This window comes from Camelus dromedarius, chromosome 14, assembly GCF_036321535.1.
Source record: "Camelus dromedarius isolate mCamDro1 chromosome 14, mCamDro1.pat, whole genome shotgun sequence".
Lineage (NCBI taxonomy): Eukaryota > Metazoa > Chordata > Mammalia > Artiodactyla > Camelidae > Camelus > Camelus dromedarius.
The window spans coordinates 22922387-22939214 of NC_087449.1; the positions used below are offsets into that span (position 1 = coordinate 22922387).

The 16828-nt window shown below is 41.9% G+C and overlaps 1 protein-coding gene across 2 annotated transcripts in view; it reads left to right on the forward strand.

Annotated features, from left to right (window-relative positions):
- Positions 1-16828, forward strand: part of JAK1 (Janus kinase 1) — a 210376-nt gene that overhangs the window by 78155 nt on the left and 115393 nt on the right. Inside the window, exon 1 of one of the 2 annotated variants that reach the window (XM_031465303.2) lies at positions 6600-6814. The exons of the other annotated variant lie outside the window; for it this stretch is intronic. The gene's annotated coding sequence lies outside the window, so the exon portion shown is untranslated. Of the gene's footprint in view, positions 1-6599; positions 6815-16828 lie in introns of those variants that run through there. 2 annotated transcript variants of the gene reach the window in all.

The following is a 16828-nucleotide window of genomic DNA, read 5'->3' on the forward strand; positions in this document are numbered from 1 at the left end:
ATTGTTACATAAAAAGCATAAATTTATTAAATACTATATTTTTAAGATAAATGACAGTCTCAATCATAAAAAGAGAGCACTTTAGACACTTCAGAGCATGCGTTGAAATTTTAGATGGTTTAAATATTAGATATTAAAAACATTTAGCTATGTAAAACCTAGAGAAATGTACAATGAACATTATGCCATTTCCCTTCACTTTTTTAGCCCTTAAATCTCTTTTTTTTTCCCTTTAGCAAGTATCACTATCTGACATTATTTTATTTATTCATTTACTTGTTTTCAACTATCCTCCCCAACTAGGAGTCTTTCCTGTTTTATTTCACTGCTGTATTTGCAGTGCAGAATAGTGCCTGGCACATAGTGGTACTCACCAAATATTTGTTGTATTTGTTTATCTAACCTAAAAAGAGGAGATGATTTCCTAAAGAATCACAGATGAAAGCACAATGCAGACAAAAAAACAACAAACCAAAAACCCACAACAATTCAACATAGTTGGACTACAAGAAAATGGAAAACTTTTACAAGGACAGTTTTTTAGAGAGCAAATAGTATGCTGGAAAAATATATAGCAAAAGAGTATGACACTCCTGGAGCACAGCGAAGGAAACCGTCAACAAAATGAAAAAGGAACCTACAAAATGGGAGAAGGTATTTGCAAATTGTTTATCTGATAAGAGACTAATATCCAAAATATAAAAAGAACATTCATAATTCAATAGCAAAAATAAAAAACAGTCTGATTAGAATACTGGCAGAGGAAATGAGTAGACGTTTTTCCAAAGAAGGCATACAGATGATCCACATTTACATAAAAAGGTGCTCAGCATCACTAATCATCAGGGAAATGCAAATCAGTACCACAATACCACAAGAATGACTATTATCAAAAAGACAAGGGATTGCAAGTGTTGTTGAGGGTGTGAAGCAATAGGGATCCTTGTGTATTGTTGCTGGGAATGTATATTCATACAGCCAGTATCGAAAACTGGAGTTTTTCTCAAAAAATTCAAAGTAGAACCACCATATGATCCATCAGTTCCATTCTGGGTAGACATATCCAAAGGAAACGAAAACAGTATATCAAAGAGATTTTTGCTCTCCCATGTTCATTGCATCATTATTCACCATAGCCAAGATATGGAAACAACTTAAGTGTCCATCCACTGATGAATGGATACAGAAAATATGGTGTATATATATACAAAGGGATATTATTCAGCCCTGAGAAAGAAAGAAATCCTGGTATTTTTAACAACACTGAAGGCCCTTGATGGTATTATATGAAGTGAAATAAGCTGGAAAGAGAAAGAGAGATTGATGGCATCATTTATATGTGGAATTAAAAAAAAAAATCATACTCATAGAACCAGAGAATAGAATAGTGGTTGCCAATGAGGGTTGGGGAAGTATAGGGGTTTTGGTAAGAGTACAAATTTTCAGCTGTAGGATGAGTAAGTTCTGAGGATCTAATGTATAACATGGTGACTACGGTTGGCAACACTATATCGTGTTAACTGAAATTTGCTGAGAGTAGAACTTTAACATTCTCATACACACAGACAAAAGATAAATATGTGACGTGATGGATGTGTTAATTAACTAGTTGGGAGGAATCCTTTCACAGTCATCATCAAGATGTGTACTTTAAATATCTTACAATTTTATTTTCAATTATACCTCAATAAAGCTGGGAAAAAAAAAAACCCAGTATGACAGAGAAACCATTGCTATTTTTGTTAAAGATTTCATTATTGGCAGGGAGGGTATAGCTTAAGTGGTAGAGTGCATGTTTAGCACTCATAAGGTCCTGAATTCAATCCCCAGCACTTCCTCTAAGAATAAATAAATAAATAAACCTAATTACCTCTCCCCCACCAAAAAAAAGATCTCATTATTACAAATTGATAGAAGATACTATGACCCCAGTAGATAAAGGACAAAGAACCAAAATAGACAGTATTTCTTCTACCTACCCCAGCACACACATTGATAAATTAAAAGAAAAATGAAAAACAAACTAGTGAGAAAGCATATGGAAAATTATTAATCTCTTTAACAATCATGGAAATTCAAAGTTAAAGCAACAAGTTACATTTTAAAAATATTAGAGGCATAAATCATTAAAAAATTATAATGTCCATTGTTTCATGACCTAACATTGTGTATATTTTTTAGAGCAGTGTTAATTTGGGGAAACTTCTTGGAAAGTGACTTGCCAGTATGAATCTATGAATCAAGAATCTAAAAATATTGAGGGAGAGTATAGCTTAGTGGTAGAGTGCTATGCTTAGCATGCACGAGGTCCTGGGTTCAACCCCCAGTACCTCCATTAAAAAGAAATAACAATAATAATAATAATAAATGAATATAATTACCCTCTCAAAATAAAACAAAACAAAAACCAAAATGCAGTCCATTTGATTCAATACTCCCATTTCTGTGACTCTCCTAAGTATCTAAATATTACATATTTAATTTTTAAGTTATTTGCATGAAGAAATTTTTAGTTATGAAGACGTTTATAGTACAGTGGAACAATGCTTAGAAATCACACTTAAGGAAAAATTTATAAAGTTACATGTACAGCATGATTATGCTTATATTAAAAATATTCCTAGTAAAAAAATAACTGCAAGAAAATACATAATATGATAAGCTTGTTTATATTAGGGTTGCAAGGTTAGAGGTGTTTTTGCCTCTCTTTTCTAGTTTCCAACTTTTTGTAATTGAATTTTATGATTTGTAGAATGGTGTTTTAGTTTAGGTTTGTTCAGTATAACCTTTTAAAGGCGAACCTCACTGTTTGAATCTAATCTATTTTCCTCTAGTAATCTAGGTAAAAGCTTTGTAGAGAAATAGACTTGGTAAGCACATGCTCTTTTTCTTTTTTTAATTGAAGTATAGTCGGTTACAATGTGTCAATTTCTGGTGTACAGCATAATGTCCCAGTCATGCATATATATATATATATTTGCTTTCGTATTCTTTTTGAAAGTTATTACAAGATATTGAATATAACTCCCTGTGGAGCACATGCTCTTTTGATGACGATTTACATGTATAACCTATGTATATATGGTTGCTGTTTTGAGGTTTCTTTTTTTCAAAGACAATTTCCTAACAGGAGGCTTCTACTTCATCATTTGTTTAGTTCAACTTAGATGAATATTTGTAGCAGATTGTAGGTTTCTTGCCACATATTGCATGATAGAAGGAAATATGTTTATTCCTCTTTTTACACTGCTCTCTCTCTCTCTCCTCTGTATATTCCCTGTAGAGTAATTTTTGAAAGCATTTCTGTTTTCAAACACAAAATTGAATTCCTCATCCAGTTTAGTTGGAGGCATACTTGGTCAACTCATTGGACAAATTTAGACGATTTGGGAATCGTGAGATTCCTCCCTCTTCCTCAGCACCCTTATCTAATCAGTCATCACCTACTGTCTATTCTGTCTCCTCAGGCTTTTGGCAACTTCCCAGCATCCCTCCCTGGTCCACTGCCTTACATGTTGTTCTTCTCACTTGCAGCTTGCAGCTCTTAATGTTGTATGATTAATCTCCTTGCCCTCCAATCCATCTTCCACATTATCCCTAGATTAGTGGCTCTCGAAGGGAATGATTTTTGTCCCCCAAGGGACATTTGGCAATGTCTGAAGACATTTTTAGTTGTCACAACTGGACCAGGTGGGAGCTGGGGAGTTGGGGTGGGGGCAGTAGAAGAAGGAGCGAGCAAGGGGGGGGGGTTGATATTGGCATCTAGTGATTAGAGGACAGAGATGTTGCTAAACATCCTATAGTGCACAGGACAGCACCTCCGCTCCCCATAACAAATAATTTTCTGGCCCCAAATGTCGGTAGTGCTGAGGATGAGAAACTCTGCCCTAGAGTGATTCTTCTAAAATAAAAACCTGCTTTCATATCTCAAAAACATACTTAATTCTTTTAGGCAAACGTTTTTACATAAGGCTCATCTTTTCTTATTACCCAGCCACACAGCATATACTTAGTACAGCCTGAACGTGCCACTTTCTCCCTGGCTCCTGTGACCTGTCTGCTGCTTGAAGCTGCAGCTTTTCTTTTTGGTTTCTTCAGACTGGGTTGTGTAGTTCTTCTCTTGATCACTTTTAGAAGAGCATGAATCATACTGAATAGTTGCTTGTCGATCTCCTCCACTCCACTGTGAGCAGCCAGAGGTCAGTGAAACTGTGCCCCAAGTATTAACAGAACCTGGTGACTAACAGAAGTTCTTGAGCTTTTCTTACAGCTTGCTAAAAACCCCACTGCTTGGAGCCTACCTTCACTGAGCAAGTATGCCTTAATTATGTTGTAGCAAATTGCATACTCTCCAAGCTTCCCATAACCTAAACCATAAGATGTTTGCCCAAGTTGTTTTCCAGGAACTTGGAGTCAGTTGTGTCTAGTTTGAGCTCCAGCCAGTTGGGACCGCTGACCCTAAAACCCAGCCTGTGCAAGTGGCCCTAATAAATGATCTTTTGACGTCGGAGGGCCAAAAACCCATCCTCAGGACAGGCTAAATGCCTGTTTTTGAACATGGATCCCATGAAGAAGCACTTACCTCAGATACGCCTGAGCAGAACGTGATTACCTCACCCTTTTCCTAGCTCCAATCACCTTTCCCAATGCTAAAGACCACTCTACTTCTTTAACTCATAAATACCCCCAGCTCCTCCCCTCTGGCGAAGTGGATTTGAATTTGTTCAATCTCCTCGCTTGGCTGCCTTGCGAATAAACTACTTCTCTGCTGCAAACCTTCATGCCTCTCAACGTTTGGCTTGCTGAGCTTCTGACAAACTTAGTTCGGTAACACCAGGAACTGAGTCTTTTTTTCTTGGAATTCTTAGCATGCGCTGCAATGCCTGGGATGGAGGAATGGATCTGAACTCAACCAAGGTCCTTCCTCCTTTCATGAACCCTGCAGAGCAACCAGATTTGCTCTTGAGCACAGTGGGTTTATTGCAGCTTTTCTTTTTTTGTGTGTACCCTTTGCCTTACCTGAAATACAATTCTTTCAAGTTTCTGTCACCACTCGTCACTCCCACCTGCTCTTTAAGGCCCAGCTTGATGAAAAAAATGTCATAATGACTTCTTAAGCCCTCCACGTGTGTCAGGGCTGTTATCATCTTAGTTCACCTTCAGCATAATCTCTATGAGGAAGGTAGTCGCCCAAGTTAACAGGTGGGGAAAATGATGCAAACAGCCATGAGCGGCAGGTGAGGCCAAACATGCACTCAGACAGCCACGAGGTAGGCAGCTGGCCTGAGTTTCCCCGCTTGATTCTCCTGTCTTCTCTGTGAACTCTCTCTCTTTCTAGAAGGCACCCTGGAGGTTAGTCTGCTCCTCAACTCTTACGAGTAAATTGCAAATTGTTTAGGGTAACACAGCTGGTTAATGGTGGGAGCCAGACCTGAAAGCCAGAACTCCAGATTCAAATGCTCTTTTGACAGGCACTGAGTACCGCACCCAGCACTTGCTCAGTATGAAGTAAACTGTAGTAACCCCGACCCACGCCAAGTCTTCAGGAATCCTCCAGCGGGGTTAGTGGAGTCAGGGCAGCTGGGGCAGCCTCAATGCTCAGTGAACTGAGTTGCAGAAGTCTGACTATGCATGGCCTAGGCACATTCTCATGCAAAGATTTTCCCAGACTAGGCGCTCGAATATTAAGCATGGGAGTGAATGGAACGGATTTTAATTTTTAAAAGCTCACTGTGGCATTAATTGGAGACTGGATTAAATACAGAGTGACAATTTTAAGAGATGTTTGTGGTACTTCAAATGAGAGATGGTGGCAGCTAGAATCATGTTGGAACATTTAGAGAAACAAATGGACTGGAGACATATTTAGGAAGTAAAGTCATCATGATTGGCAGTAGGCTGCCGTCTGGGGAATGAATCCTGACTGTCGTGTGACCCTAAGATAATAAAACCTCGATTTGTTTCCTCACAGATAAAATGAAGATAAAGCCTACTCTGAGGGACTATTAGTAAAAAATGAAAATCACTGGACACACATTAGATATCAGTAACTATTTTTATTACTACTCATAAGTTTTTAAATTTCCAGGACCTCTTTAAATAGAGTAGGTTGGATCTGGAGTAACTTGTCAACGTTGGCAGATTTACTTTCTTATTTAGTTCCTGTTAAAAGTACTCCACAATCTCACCTCGGGCTGGGTGGGAACAAGAGGCAGAGGACCGTGAGAAATACATCGCAGTGCACGAAGATGTGGTGGAGGGCACTCCAAACTCGAGAAGGGTCAACCTATGGCCAAGTCCCGACCATTTCACTTTCTGCTCTCGCAGGTTTCTCATCCGTAGCTTGGTGTTTCTAGAAGACGTGGTTGAAAAGGAGCGAGCGAGGGGCGGGGGCGTGAGCGAGGCCGGGTGGGGGCGGGGTGGGAAGGCTGGAGGCGCTGGGCGCTGCGCGGAGCCACCGCCTCCATCGCGGTCCCCGCCCCCCTTTCCGGGGCTGCCGCGCGTGACGCCATGGGGAGGCGGGGCCGGCCGCCCGGTGGTAGGTGGGGCCGGCCGCGGGGCGGGGCGGGGCGGGGCGGGGCGGGGCGGGAGGCGGGTGCGTAGCCTAGCGCAGGCCGCGGCGGCCGCCGAGTAACCCGCAGCGGCGGACTGCCCCGGCCGGCGCCTCAGCCCTGATAGCCCATCCCGCAGCCCCTACTCAGCCCCGGGTGCGTGCACGCCGGGGCACGGCGGGGCTGGCTGCTTAGGAAGCGGGCTGCCGGACCCCGAGAGGCGCAGAGACCCGGAGACCCCCGCCCAGGCGCACACGGAAGTGGTGAGTGTCATCGAGTGGAGGTGGAGAAGCCTGCCGCTGCCGCGGGCGACAAGGCGAGGGGCGCGGAGCCCGGCGCTGGCGGGGAACGCGGCCGCCGCTCTCGGGCCTCGCGCGCCGCGCACCCCCGGCCTTTAGGCGGTGGTGGCGCTGGACCCGGGGGCCGGGCGGGGGCGGGGTACGGGCGAGCGGGGGAAGGCGGGGGATTTCCAGCGGAGCGGAGCCGGCCGGCTGCGGGGAGGTTGGGGAAGCTGGGGGCCCCAGGCCCGAAGGGGAAAGGTTAAGGCTCGCCGCCCCCTCCCCCAGAGCGCACACCAAGTTTTCATAAACAAGCCTGGAGCGCGCTGACATCCTGTTTATACCACCCTGAGATACAGGCGCGGGCTTGAGGTTTGACGTCCCTCGCTGTTGCACCGAGAACTTGACCGCCAGCTCTCTGGCAGAATTGCCGGGGGCAGGAGGTTTTTTCTGGTATCTGGACGGAGACTGAGGATCTTAAGACATTTTGCTTCATTGCCATATCAGCTAGGGAAAGTTTGTGGGATTTGGGGCCTTGTGTGGGGCAGAGGGGCGTCTGGGGACTCAGGAAACGCCCCCCCTCCCCTTTTAGGTTCTGTTGGGACCCTGGCCCTAGGCAGTCAGCCAAAAGTGCGAAAGACGCACCCCGGGCGAGAGGGCCCGGGAAAAGGAACAGTGAAAGCCACTCGGAATTGTGAGTCCTGTTGTAAAGGGACTGATTAACCGAAACTGGGGCTGGTCTCCTGCTTCTTGTCTAATGTTCGGACCCCATCCGCGCGTGGTCGCCAAGTATCAAAAGGAGACGTCACTTCAGCAAAACTAGTAAACACCTCACTCAGGTCACTCCCCAACTTTACAGGGAGGTGGGTTTCTTGGATGTGTGTTTACCAAGGAACTTTTCTAGGAGTCTAGATAAAGGGAATGATTATTGCCAGGTGTTCACTTTGGTTTTTTTGATTGTATAGTTCCTGTGAATTCTTTTGTGTCCATGGAAGAGGACCCCATCTTCCGTGCCACTTCTCTTAATACGTGGCTCTGAGCTGTCTTCTGCCCCTGGTTGGATACACGGTGTTAACTTTTTTCCAAGAGTCCAGGTTTTTTTTCCCCCTCAGTGGCCGGAGTTTATAGCGGTATAAAATGGTTATTACTTTTTGAGGGGGAGGAAAGCATTAAAAACCTGGCATAGTTAAGTGATGAGTATAATGCAGAAACGGTTAGATACGATCATGGAGTGTTGGCTTGTTGACTATTTTTTAGAAAAAGATTTGAGCTCCGGGCATATACACAGTGGAAAAAAATTAAGATGAGCATTTTATATTGATTAAACCTTTGTTCCTTTCCAAAACTCCATTTTGTGTTGTTTCTGGCTTTTGCTTTGAGTGACTGATGTTTTTCAACCAGGGAGTCGTTTTTATTGAAGGATCAATGTGTTCTTTTGTACTTTGTGGTGAACGTTAATGGAGACTGCCAGGAGTACCAGACACTTTGGGTACAATATGCATTGTAACGTGGAGAAAATGTCTGCTATGTATAGATCTAGATCACATTTAAAGACATAAGTACATCATATCTGCTTGATTGTGGACATTATGAGTAGGAATAATCACAACTTTTTAATTCTGCATATCATATTAACTAAGCACTTGGACTGTATCTTAGTTTCTCTAAATAGTTACACAAATGTATTTTTTTTTTAATACTAGGATTGCAGTGTGATCCTCCATATGAATAAAGTCAGTTTAAGTGGTTTCCCCATTCCACAGTATACCAATTGCTTACTGTTATTGGGAAATGATGATAGAGGGTAAATTGTACATACATAGATGAAATAATTCAAACACTTCCCAAAATATAACTGCATTTCAATTTGCTGTAATTTAGGCAGTCTTAATAATCAATCTGGCTAATACTACACATCTACTTGTAATTATCTCTGATCAATTGGTATCTACTCTTTACAGATTTAAGGTGTTAAGAGGAATTGGGTTGCAGAATGTTTTCAATTCAGGTATTTGCTTAAATAGCTGGTTAAAGTAAGGAATTTTGAGGGCGGAGTTGCTTTTGTAGGAAAAGAGACTCAGATTAAATGGCATGAAGAAATTTAAACTGAGTGCTTCTAAATGGGATTGTGAGGTCTGCCAGTTTAGAATCTGTGTTCACAAACACTAGTGGTTTCAGCTGCAGACCACAAATTCTAACAATGTTTCAAAGTTATCACTCAATTTCTTCTCAATAGCTTAAAGTAACACACATTTGATAGAGACCCAGCTGAAGCAAGTATAGAGAATGTGTCGGTTTATACCCATTTTTATAGTGAGAACATTAAGGTATAACTGCATTAATAAGGTTTATTAGCAAAGACCAATATTTTCTAACTACTCTGTTAAATGTTTTTCTCCCCAAAACACACATTTTATGTATCTTTATTATGTATATACTTACTATATTCTAATGAGATAATATGCTTTTAGAAAATTTATCAGGACCTGTGAGCATTTATATAAGGAGATTGTTCTTGTTCATTTCTACATTAAAAAAAATTTGTTTTAAGTGGATAGGGATTGATTAATTAACTGAATCTTGCTGAGCAAGCAGCATCTGATGGTCTGTGATTTATCGTGGCCCCAGTGGTCTGTGGAGCCTTCTCACAAAATAGAGATGTCAGAAAGAACCTTGCAGATTCTTTTAGAACAGTGTTACTCAGCTGGGCGTGATTTTGCACCCAAAGAGATATTTGCAGTTTCTGGAGACCTTTTTGGTTGGTTTGGTGTTAACGGAATTCTTTGTTCATTTTTGGGGGTAGAGGATTTACTTAATGTAGTTTTATTAATGTTAGAACATTAATTTTCTAGCTGTATACTTTCTTTAAACAAAAATTATTTTCTCATTATAACTCGAGGGAAAACTCATTGTAGAAAAATTAGAACATAGAGGAAAGTAGAGGAGAAAAGTCATCCATGTTCTACTCCCTTTCACATTTAAGGACAATCAGTTTCTTACCAATTTCTTTTCTGCAAGTCATAATTATTGGAAGAAGAGTTAACGATGGAAAAAGCAGCAGCTAGTGACCAAGGAAGGTGCTGTTTGTTTCTATGTCCTTCATTTTCTCTTTTTAAAATAATGATGTGCAGGCAGTTACGTTATAGGAGACATTAGCGGAATTGGTTCATTGTCTTTATACTTTGCAGGCTAACCTCTCAGCCATGTTCTCGTTTGGCATGTTGTTTCCTCTCTGCTTCTTGCTCTCCCCTGAACTGAGCTAGGTGTGCCTCTATTGCTTCCTGTCTTGAAAACCTCGAAACCTATGGTAACACAGAGTGTTAAACAGCTGCCATGTTGAAATGACCGGGTTTCAGGGGCAGGAAGCTACTTACTATGAGCATTCTTTTCTCTGAAGTGCATCAGCTTTTTTGGCAGTTTGAGGCAACAAGAAGGCATAAAACATGAAGTTCATTTCCGTGGTATATTTACTTCTGAGGTTTTATGATCTGTGATTCCTAACAGCTGGCAGTGGGCACACATTTTTTCCCTAGGTGTTCTGTGAGTAAATTGCCGAGTCCTGAGGCAAGACCTGGTTTAGAAGCAAAATGAAAATTTCTTTAAGTCTGCTCTAGCCAGAAGACAGAGCTGGTCTTTGTTGGGATATTAATCTGTGGTAACTGAATTTACTTACCAGTAATATTCACATAGCACTTTGTTCATTCATTTATTCTTTCAGTGAATATTTGTCAAGCTCTTGCTGTGAGTCTCAGTGAATAAACAGCATAAAACAGGCAAAAATCTTGCTTTTAGAGAGTATACAGTCTAGTGGAAGACCCCTGAGCCTATTCAGGGTTTCTCAGCTGCAGATTATACACATACAAATAAGTCGTACTTTGTGATTGTAGAATGTTTCCTAGAAACCTTATGGCACTCTTTTAAAGTCTAGGGGCTGAGAAGTAGCTTCCTCCATCTTCTATTTTTTTTTATATTACAGATTCATTATCTCATTCTTTGTATATACCAACATCTCTTTGGTACTTACTAAGTTCCTGGCAGACAAATAAGACAGTTTATATGGAAATAAGACTGTTATACGTAGCTGTAACACATTGTGGATGAGGTTATAGTAGAGGTCAGAATTAAGAGCACCCTGATCACTAAAGAGAGCTAAATCCTGCTTGGAGCCCTGTCCAATTCTTTTTTGAAGAGGTTTCACTTGAGTTGGGCCTTGATGAGTGAGTAGTTCTTTTGCTTAGGGGTGGGATGAAAATTTAGGCAGAGATGGAGCATGAGCAAAGATACAAAGATAGGTATGCACACGATATGGGTAACAGACTGGGAGGTGGCTGCTGTGACTAGAGCAGTGTACTGAGGGGCAGCAGAAGGAGGTGAGGCTGGACATGCAGGAAGGGGCCAGACTGTGAAGACTGCATAAGTCTGTGAGCAGTGTGAGGTCAGGGACTGTGGCCCGTGTTGAGTGAGCAAATTGAGAAGATGGGGATCCATAGTTTTTCAGCTCAAGAATAACGTCATGAGAAACTGGAACAGCTGTGAAGCACTGACGGTTCTATAAAGGGTCAGCTTTATTTGATCATTGTGCTCCTCTTTTCATCTTCCCCATCACAGAAAAAATTCCTTATCTACTGCTTATCAGTTGTTCAGAAGACTGCTAGGAAATGGGAAATGCGTAGAGCCAAACTAGTTGTCATGAAGTCCATATGTGCTTTCCTTATAGTGGAATAAAACTTACTTTGCTTGGCTTTTAATTTATAAAGGGTTTGTTGACAATCTACCTAACAATTTGTTTTCAAGTCAATAGGAGCTTAAATACAACTAACGAAAGAGACGGGAGTTGTTAAGAGGATAAATACAGAAAGGAGCAAGCAATGTTAATTTTTATCTTGGACGTGAATGAAAAGAAGTTTATGAAAAGCAGAGCCACAACTCAAAAAAGGGAACAGTCTGGGTGGGGCCTTTTAGTGGAGGGGCAAATGCCATCGTAAATACCCTAGCAAGTTGAGGATGTCACTCTCACAACCCCGTTCATTAATTGGTATTGGTAATGACCAAGCCATTAAGAAGAGAAGAGATAAAATTTTGGAGCATAATGGAAATGAGGCCAGGTAGTGCCGGCAGCTTTAGGGTTTGGGAGATAAGCAAGTAGTGGGCGGAGGTGGGGGTGGAGTAGGAAGCTGCTGTCAGGACGGTACAGGACCAGCTCAAAGAAGAGGTTTTCTTCAGCGTGAAACCCAGTGAGGAATCTTTGCTCTACGAAAGGTGCTTTAACTCTTCAGGGAAAGTGACTTGAGTGATTGGCAAGAGGAGGCTGCTTCTGTGAAACCTAGAAAAGGGAGCTGTGGCTATCTGTGGAGAAGGCGATAGTGGCTGGAACCCACCAGCTGGGGAGACTAAATCAGATCACTTAATCACAGTACACACACTCATTTAGCCTTGTTTTTCATTATCTGTGTTTTTGGGTTTTGGAGCCTGACTGGTTTGATCCTAGCTGTGAGAATGAGCGGCAAGATAGCTCCGTTTCCTTATCCATGAAATGAAGATAAGATGGTACCTACTTCTAACATTGGATTGAGGAACTGCAGCTGAAGGTTTTAGAGTGGTGCCAGGCACATAGTATGAGCTAAACATTTGTTAGCTCGGCTAGCTCTCTTTTTTTTGTTTTGGTGAGTGTGTTTTGTGTTAAAAACAACTAGCTCAAATTATATTCAGAATGCTTTAAGATGGTAGGGAGGTGCGACCCATTAAATGCAAAACAAAGAGTAGCTGATACATTCTTCATTAGAAAGGCTTCAGTTAGAACTTGATAAACCAGGGGGTTAGAGCTCAGTGGTAGAGTACATGCCTAGCATGCACAAGGTCCTAGGTTCAATCCCCGGTATCGCCACCAAAAGTAATAATAAATAAATAACTAGATGGACCTAATTACCTGCCCCTAAACGCCTCCCCCCCAAAAAAACTTAAGAAAATGGATAAATCAAAAAAGCTTAGGCACCTAAAGAAGGCTGTTTCTCACATCTAGAAGATTAGTATGTAGACATCACCAAGGTGATAAATTAAGTTTTACTCTATTTTTAAGGAAAAATGAGAAACAGAGGTGCTTTTAATTTAACTTTAAATGCCATCCAAGGTATATAATTTGGTAGGAATGTATGAGAATTTCTGGAGAGTCAACATAAAGATACTGTGTTGCTCTCACTGATTCAGTTTACTTAGCAAGTGGTGAGCTGTTGGCAGAGAGGCCCAGGCATACCTGTAAAATGGTGTCTTTAGAGTTGCGTGGAAATTTAAAATCTTATAAATCAGGAAGTATGCCAGGAAATTTTGCTATTTAAGAAATTATAAAAATTTAAGAGAACTCTTCAATATGCATTGTTTCACCTGAATGCGGTTTTATCAGTTTCTTTTTTCCATGTTATGTGTTGCATTTTTCCTAAAGCAAGATTTACCCAAAATATAAAACTATACAAAAAACTGGCCCTTCCTCCTCATCGTTTATAAAATATATCTGTAGTTCTTTCTGTGTAATGTTTGTTGGATTTATTCATCTTCTCAACAGCAGTTGTCATGTAGTTGGAAAAGAGCTCTTGAGGATACTTCCATCCTGTGTGCTTTGATAGCAAAGAAGTTAGCTCTTTTCCTTGCCTTCCAATTTGAGAAGGAAAATGACAGCAACACTCCCTAATTTTTATTGGGAGGGAGCAGTAGGTAGGGAATTCCAGCTCAAATGGTAAACAGGCTGACCTGTAGATATTAAAAAAAAAAATAGATTTATGTCTATTAATTTCGGGTACCTTGAGTAACTCAGACAAGTTCTAATGTATAAAGCTGAAGTAGATAAGAACAATTTGTAATTAATGTAACTCTTTAAATGGTGTTTTAAAGGGCTTAAGGGTATTAGAACTGACAGCAGTTCATTCAGTTAGGCACAATTATATCTGCAGGCTTACTTGCACAGTTAATTTGCTGAGACTGTAGCAAGGCTGTAATTTATAGCAATTTCTTTCAATTAGTAGAAATTAAAATATTTTATGTTACAGTTAGAGAAAAGACAGAGGAAAAAATCAGGGAGAAAACAATCTGCCAAATGTATATTTCCCCAGTGAAAATCTTGTTATTAAACTAGTTTGGGGGACCCCACACAGGGAGGCAGATAGATGTGATTCGTGTCGTAGAGAGGTGTGCTGCATGTCTTGCCAAGTACACCACAAACCCATTTTAGGGCTAATTCACAAAGTACAGACTTAAGAAAGGAAGATGCATAATGCCTAAATTTAATATTCTGAACGATTTTTTTTTCAGTTAAAGCCATTCTATAAAATTAGGTAGTTCTGCTAATCACTGTATATCAGTTATCTAATTGGGAAAATCATTTGATGTATGGTGGTATCTCCAAAACATCCCATCTTTTTACTTGTTTAGAATGACCTTCACTCAGGTTGGTCAGAAGTAGGAGGGGAGGTCGGAGGAAGCTGGACTGGCCTGAACATAAATTGTATGTCCACTCATGTCGATTTGGGAAGTAGGGTACTTGTGATGCACAAACTAGCTGAGATAAAAATGCTGTCAGGTTTTTATGTTTATTTCACTAGTTAACAATTATCTGTAGGTCATGCATTATGTGTGAACAAGATAGGCCACATTCCTGCCCTAAGAAGCTTCCTTGCTAGTGGAAAACACAGTAGTTCAACAGTTACACAACTATTTGTTGTAATTATGTTGAGTACCTGGGGAGGTGTCTTAGTTTGCTGTAAAGCAGAGGTAGGGGGCAGTAAGGGGGGGGTCTTTGTGGTACTTTTTTTTTTTTTTTAAACATTGAAAATCGGAAGGATGAAAGGGTTAACCAGGCCGACAGGATGAAAAGGCTTTCCAACCAGAGGAAACAAGCATGCGCACAGGATCTGAGGTGGAACCAACACTGCAGCTGGAGCTGAGGACAGAGGGGCAGGCTGGGTGGGTGGGCAGGCCCCTGGTCTAGCAGGGCCTTGTCAGAACACAGGAGGGGAGAGGGGAGACCTGGAGGCTTTAGACAGGGCAGTGACAGGATAGGACTGAGTCATTGTATGAAAAACAGGAGGATCTCTCCCCCCTTCACTGCTGCCCCTGGGGGCACCTCCTCTGCCCCCCTCTGCTGCCAACTTCCTTGCTAGCTTCCCCCTACTCATTCATTCATTAACCCTTCGCAACCTGACTGCCACCTCCTTTGAGACTCCCTTGAGGTCACCAGTGACCTTTTTACTGTCTGACTTATGCCTTTTTTCTATTCTTGTTATCTGAAAGATTTGATGCTGCTGAACAGCCCCTTCCTGAAAGATGCCGCACACCCTCCTGCTGTCTGACTTCTGAGATACAGTGCTTCTTCCTCTCCATGTCTTTGCTCTTTGGTGTCTTGTCTTCCTCTTATCTCACCCCTTCCCCCAACGAAGACGTTCCTGAAGGTTCTGCAAATGGCAGATCTTACTTGTTCCTAAACCTGTAGACAACCTGCTTTTACCTGCGCTCCAGTTGTCCCTTTTACTCGTAGCCCTTCTCCTCCACCCACCTCCCTCCCCCAGTGCTGGCTGAGCTGGTTTAGGCATTGTTCAAGGCACTGCTGACACAGTGGGAAACGAGGCAAGGCCCCTGTTCGTAAGGAGCCCACATCCTAAGATGGTAAACATGTCAATAAATAAGATAATTTGAAGTGGGGACAAGTGCAATAAAGAAAATTAGTAAGGTAATGGATAGAGAGTGCCTAGGTGGGTGGGAGAGGGGTTACCTCTGAGGAATGACATTTGGGCTCAGATCTGAATGATGAATAACAAGTAGGAGCCAGGCCATGCTGTGACCCTGAAGAAGAGTACCAGGCAGGGGACAGTAGGCGCCTGGGTCCCACGCTGGGCTCCCTGGCCTGGGTGTCTCATTGACACCTCCCACTTTTTGGATATCATCTCTTTTCTGACCCAGCCATACCAGTAGGTGATTTCTGTGTTTCTTTTAGTACCATCTCTGTTCACCAGCCTCAAAGACAGTGGTGAGAGAGCTTTTTCTGTAGAGGGGAAGACAGTGAATATTTTCGGCTTCGAGGCCTGCTCTGTGACAACTCCACAGTTTGCTGCTGCAGAACTAAAACAGACATAGACAACATGTAAACCAATGCGTGTGGCACTCGTGTCACTTCAGGTTGGGTAAACCAGGGGCCTAGTATTTATTGTTTAAATTTCTCTCTCTCACCAGAAAAAAAAAAAAAAAGGAAAGAAAGGAAAAAAAGTGGGCCTACTTATATAATTATATAAGACTTACAGGTAATCATTCAGGGTCCCCCAGTGTATGCCCCGCTGACTGAGCTTTCCTTTACCTGGGTGATCACATAATCTCTAACCTAGTCTCGCTGCTTGTAGCCTTTTCCCTTCAGTCTGCCCTCTTTACAGACATTGGATAATCTCCCTGCAGCTTGGCTCAGGTCATAGAATTTCTCTGAGCACAAGCCTTTGGGAGCCCCCAGTGCCTGCAGACAAGTCTAAATTCTACCTTAGCGCAGTGTTCAGGGCTCCTTGTGATAAGAGCTCAACTTTTCAGCCTATTCTCCCATTTCTCTCCTTCTATCTGGTGCTAAAATAGATTATTCACTGTTTTGCATTCAAACCTCAAGCATTTCTCCTGCCTCTTCCTCCTCTCCCCCTCCTTCTCCATGCACTTCGCCCTTGCCTCCTGCTCTCCATTCGTCACAATTCTGTAACTTTCAAGGCCCCTCCAAATGTCCCTGATCCCCCCTGCCCCTAACAAGAGGCATGTACATATGTAGTACTTGGGCATCGCTCTGCCTTGTGCTTCAGTTCCTTTGCAGACTTCCCTCTCCTACGCAGTCCCTAGGTCCTTGAGCACATGGCTATTTATTAAATAAATGCTAAATCCTGTGTAGGTGCGTACAATTTGTAGAGGTTCAAAGTGGAAACATTTTACTAAAAGGGGTTTGGTCAAATTAAATCTTTGATTCTTATATAGAATGGTACTGTTTTGTGA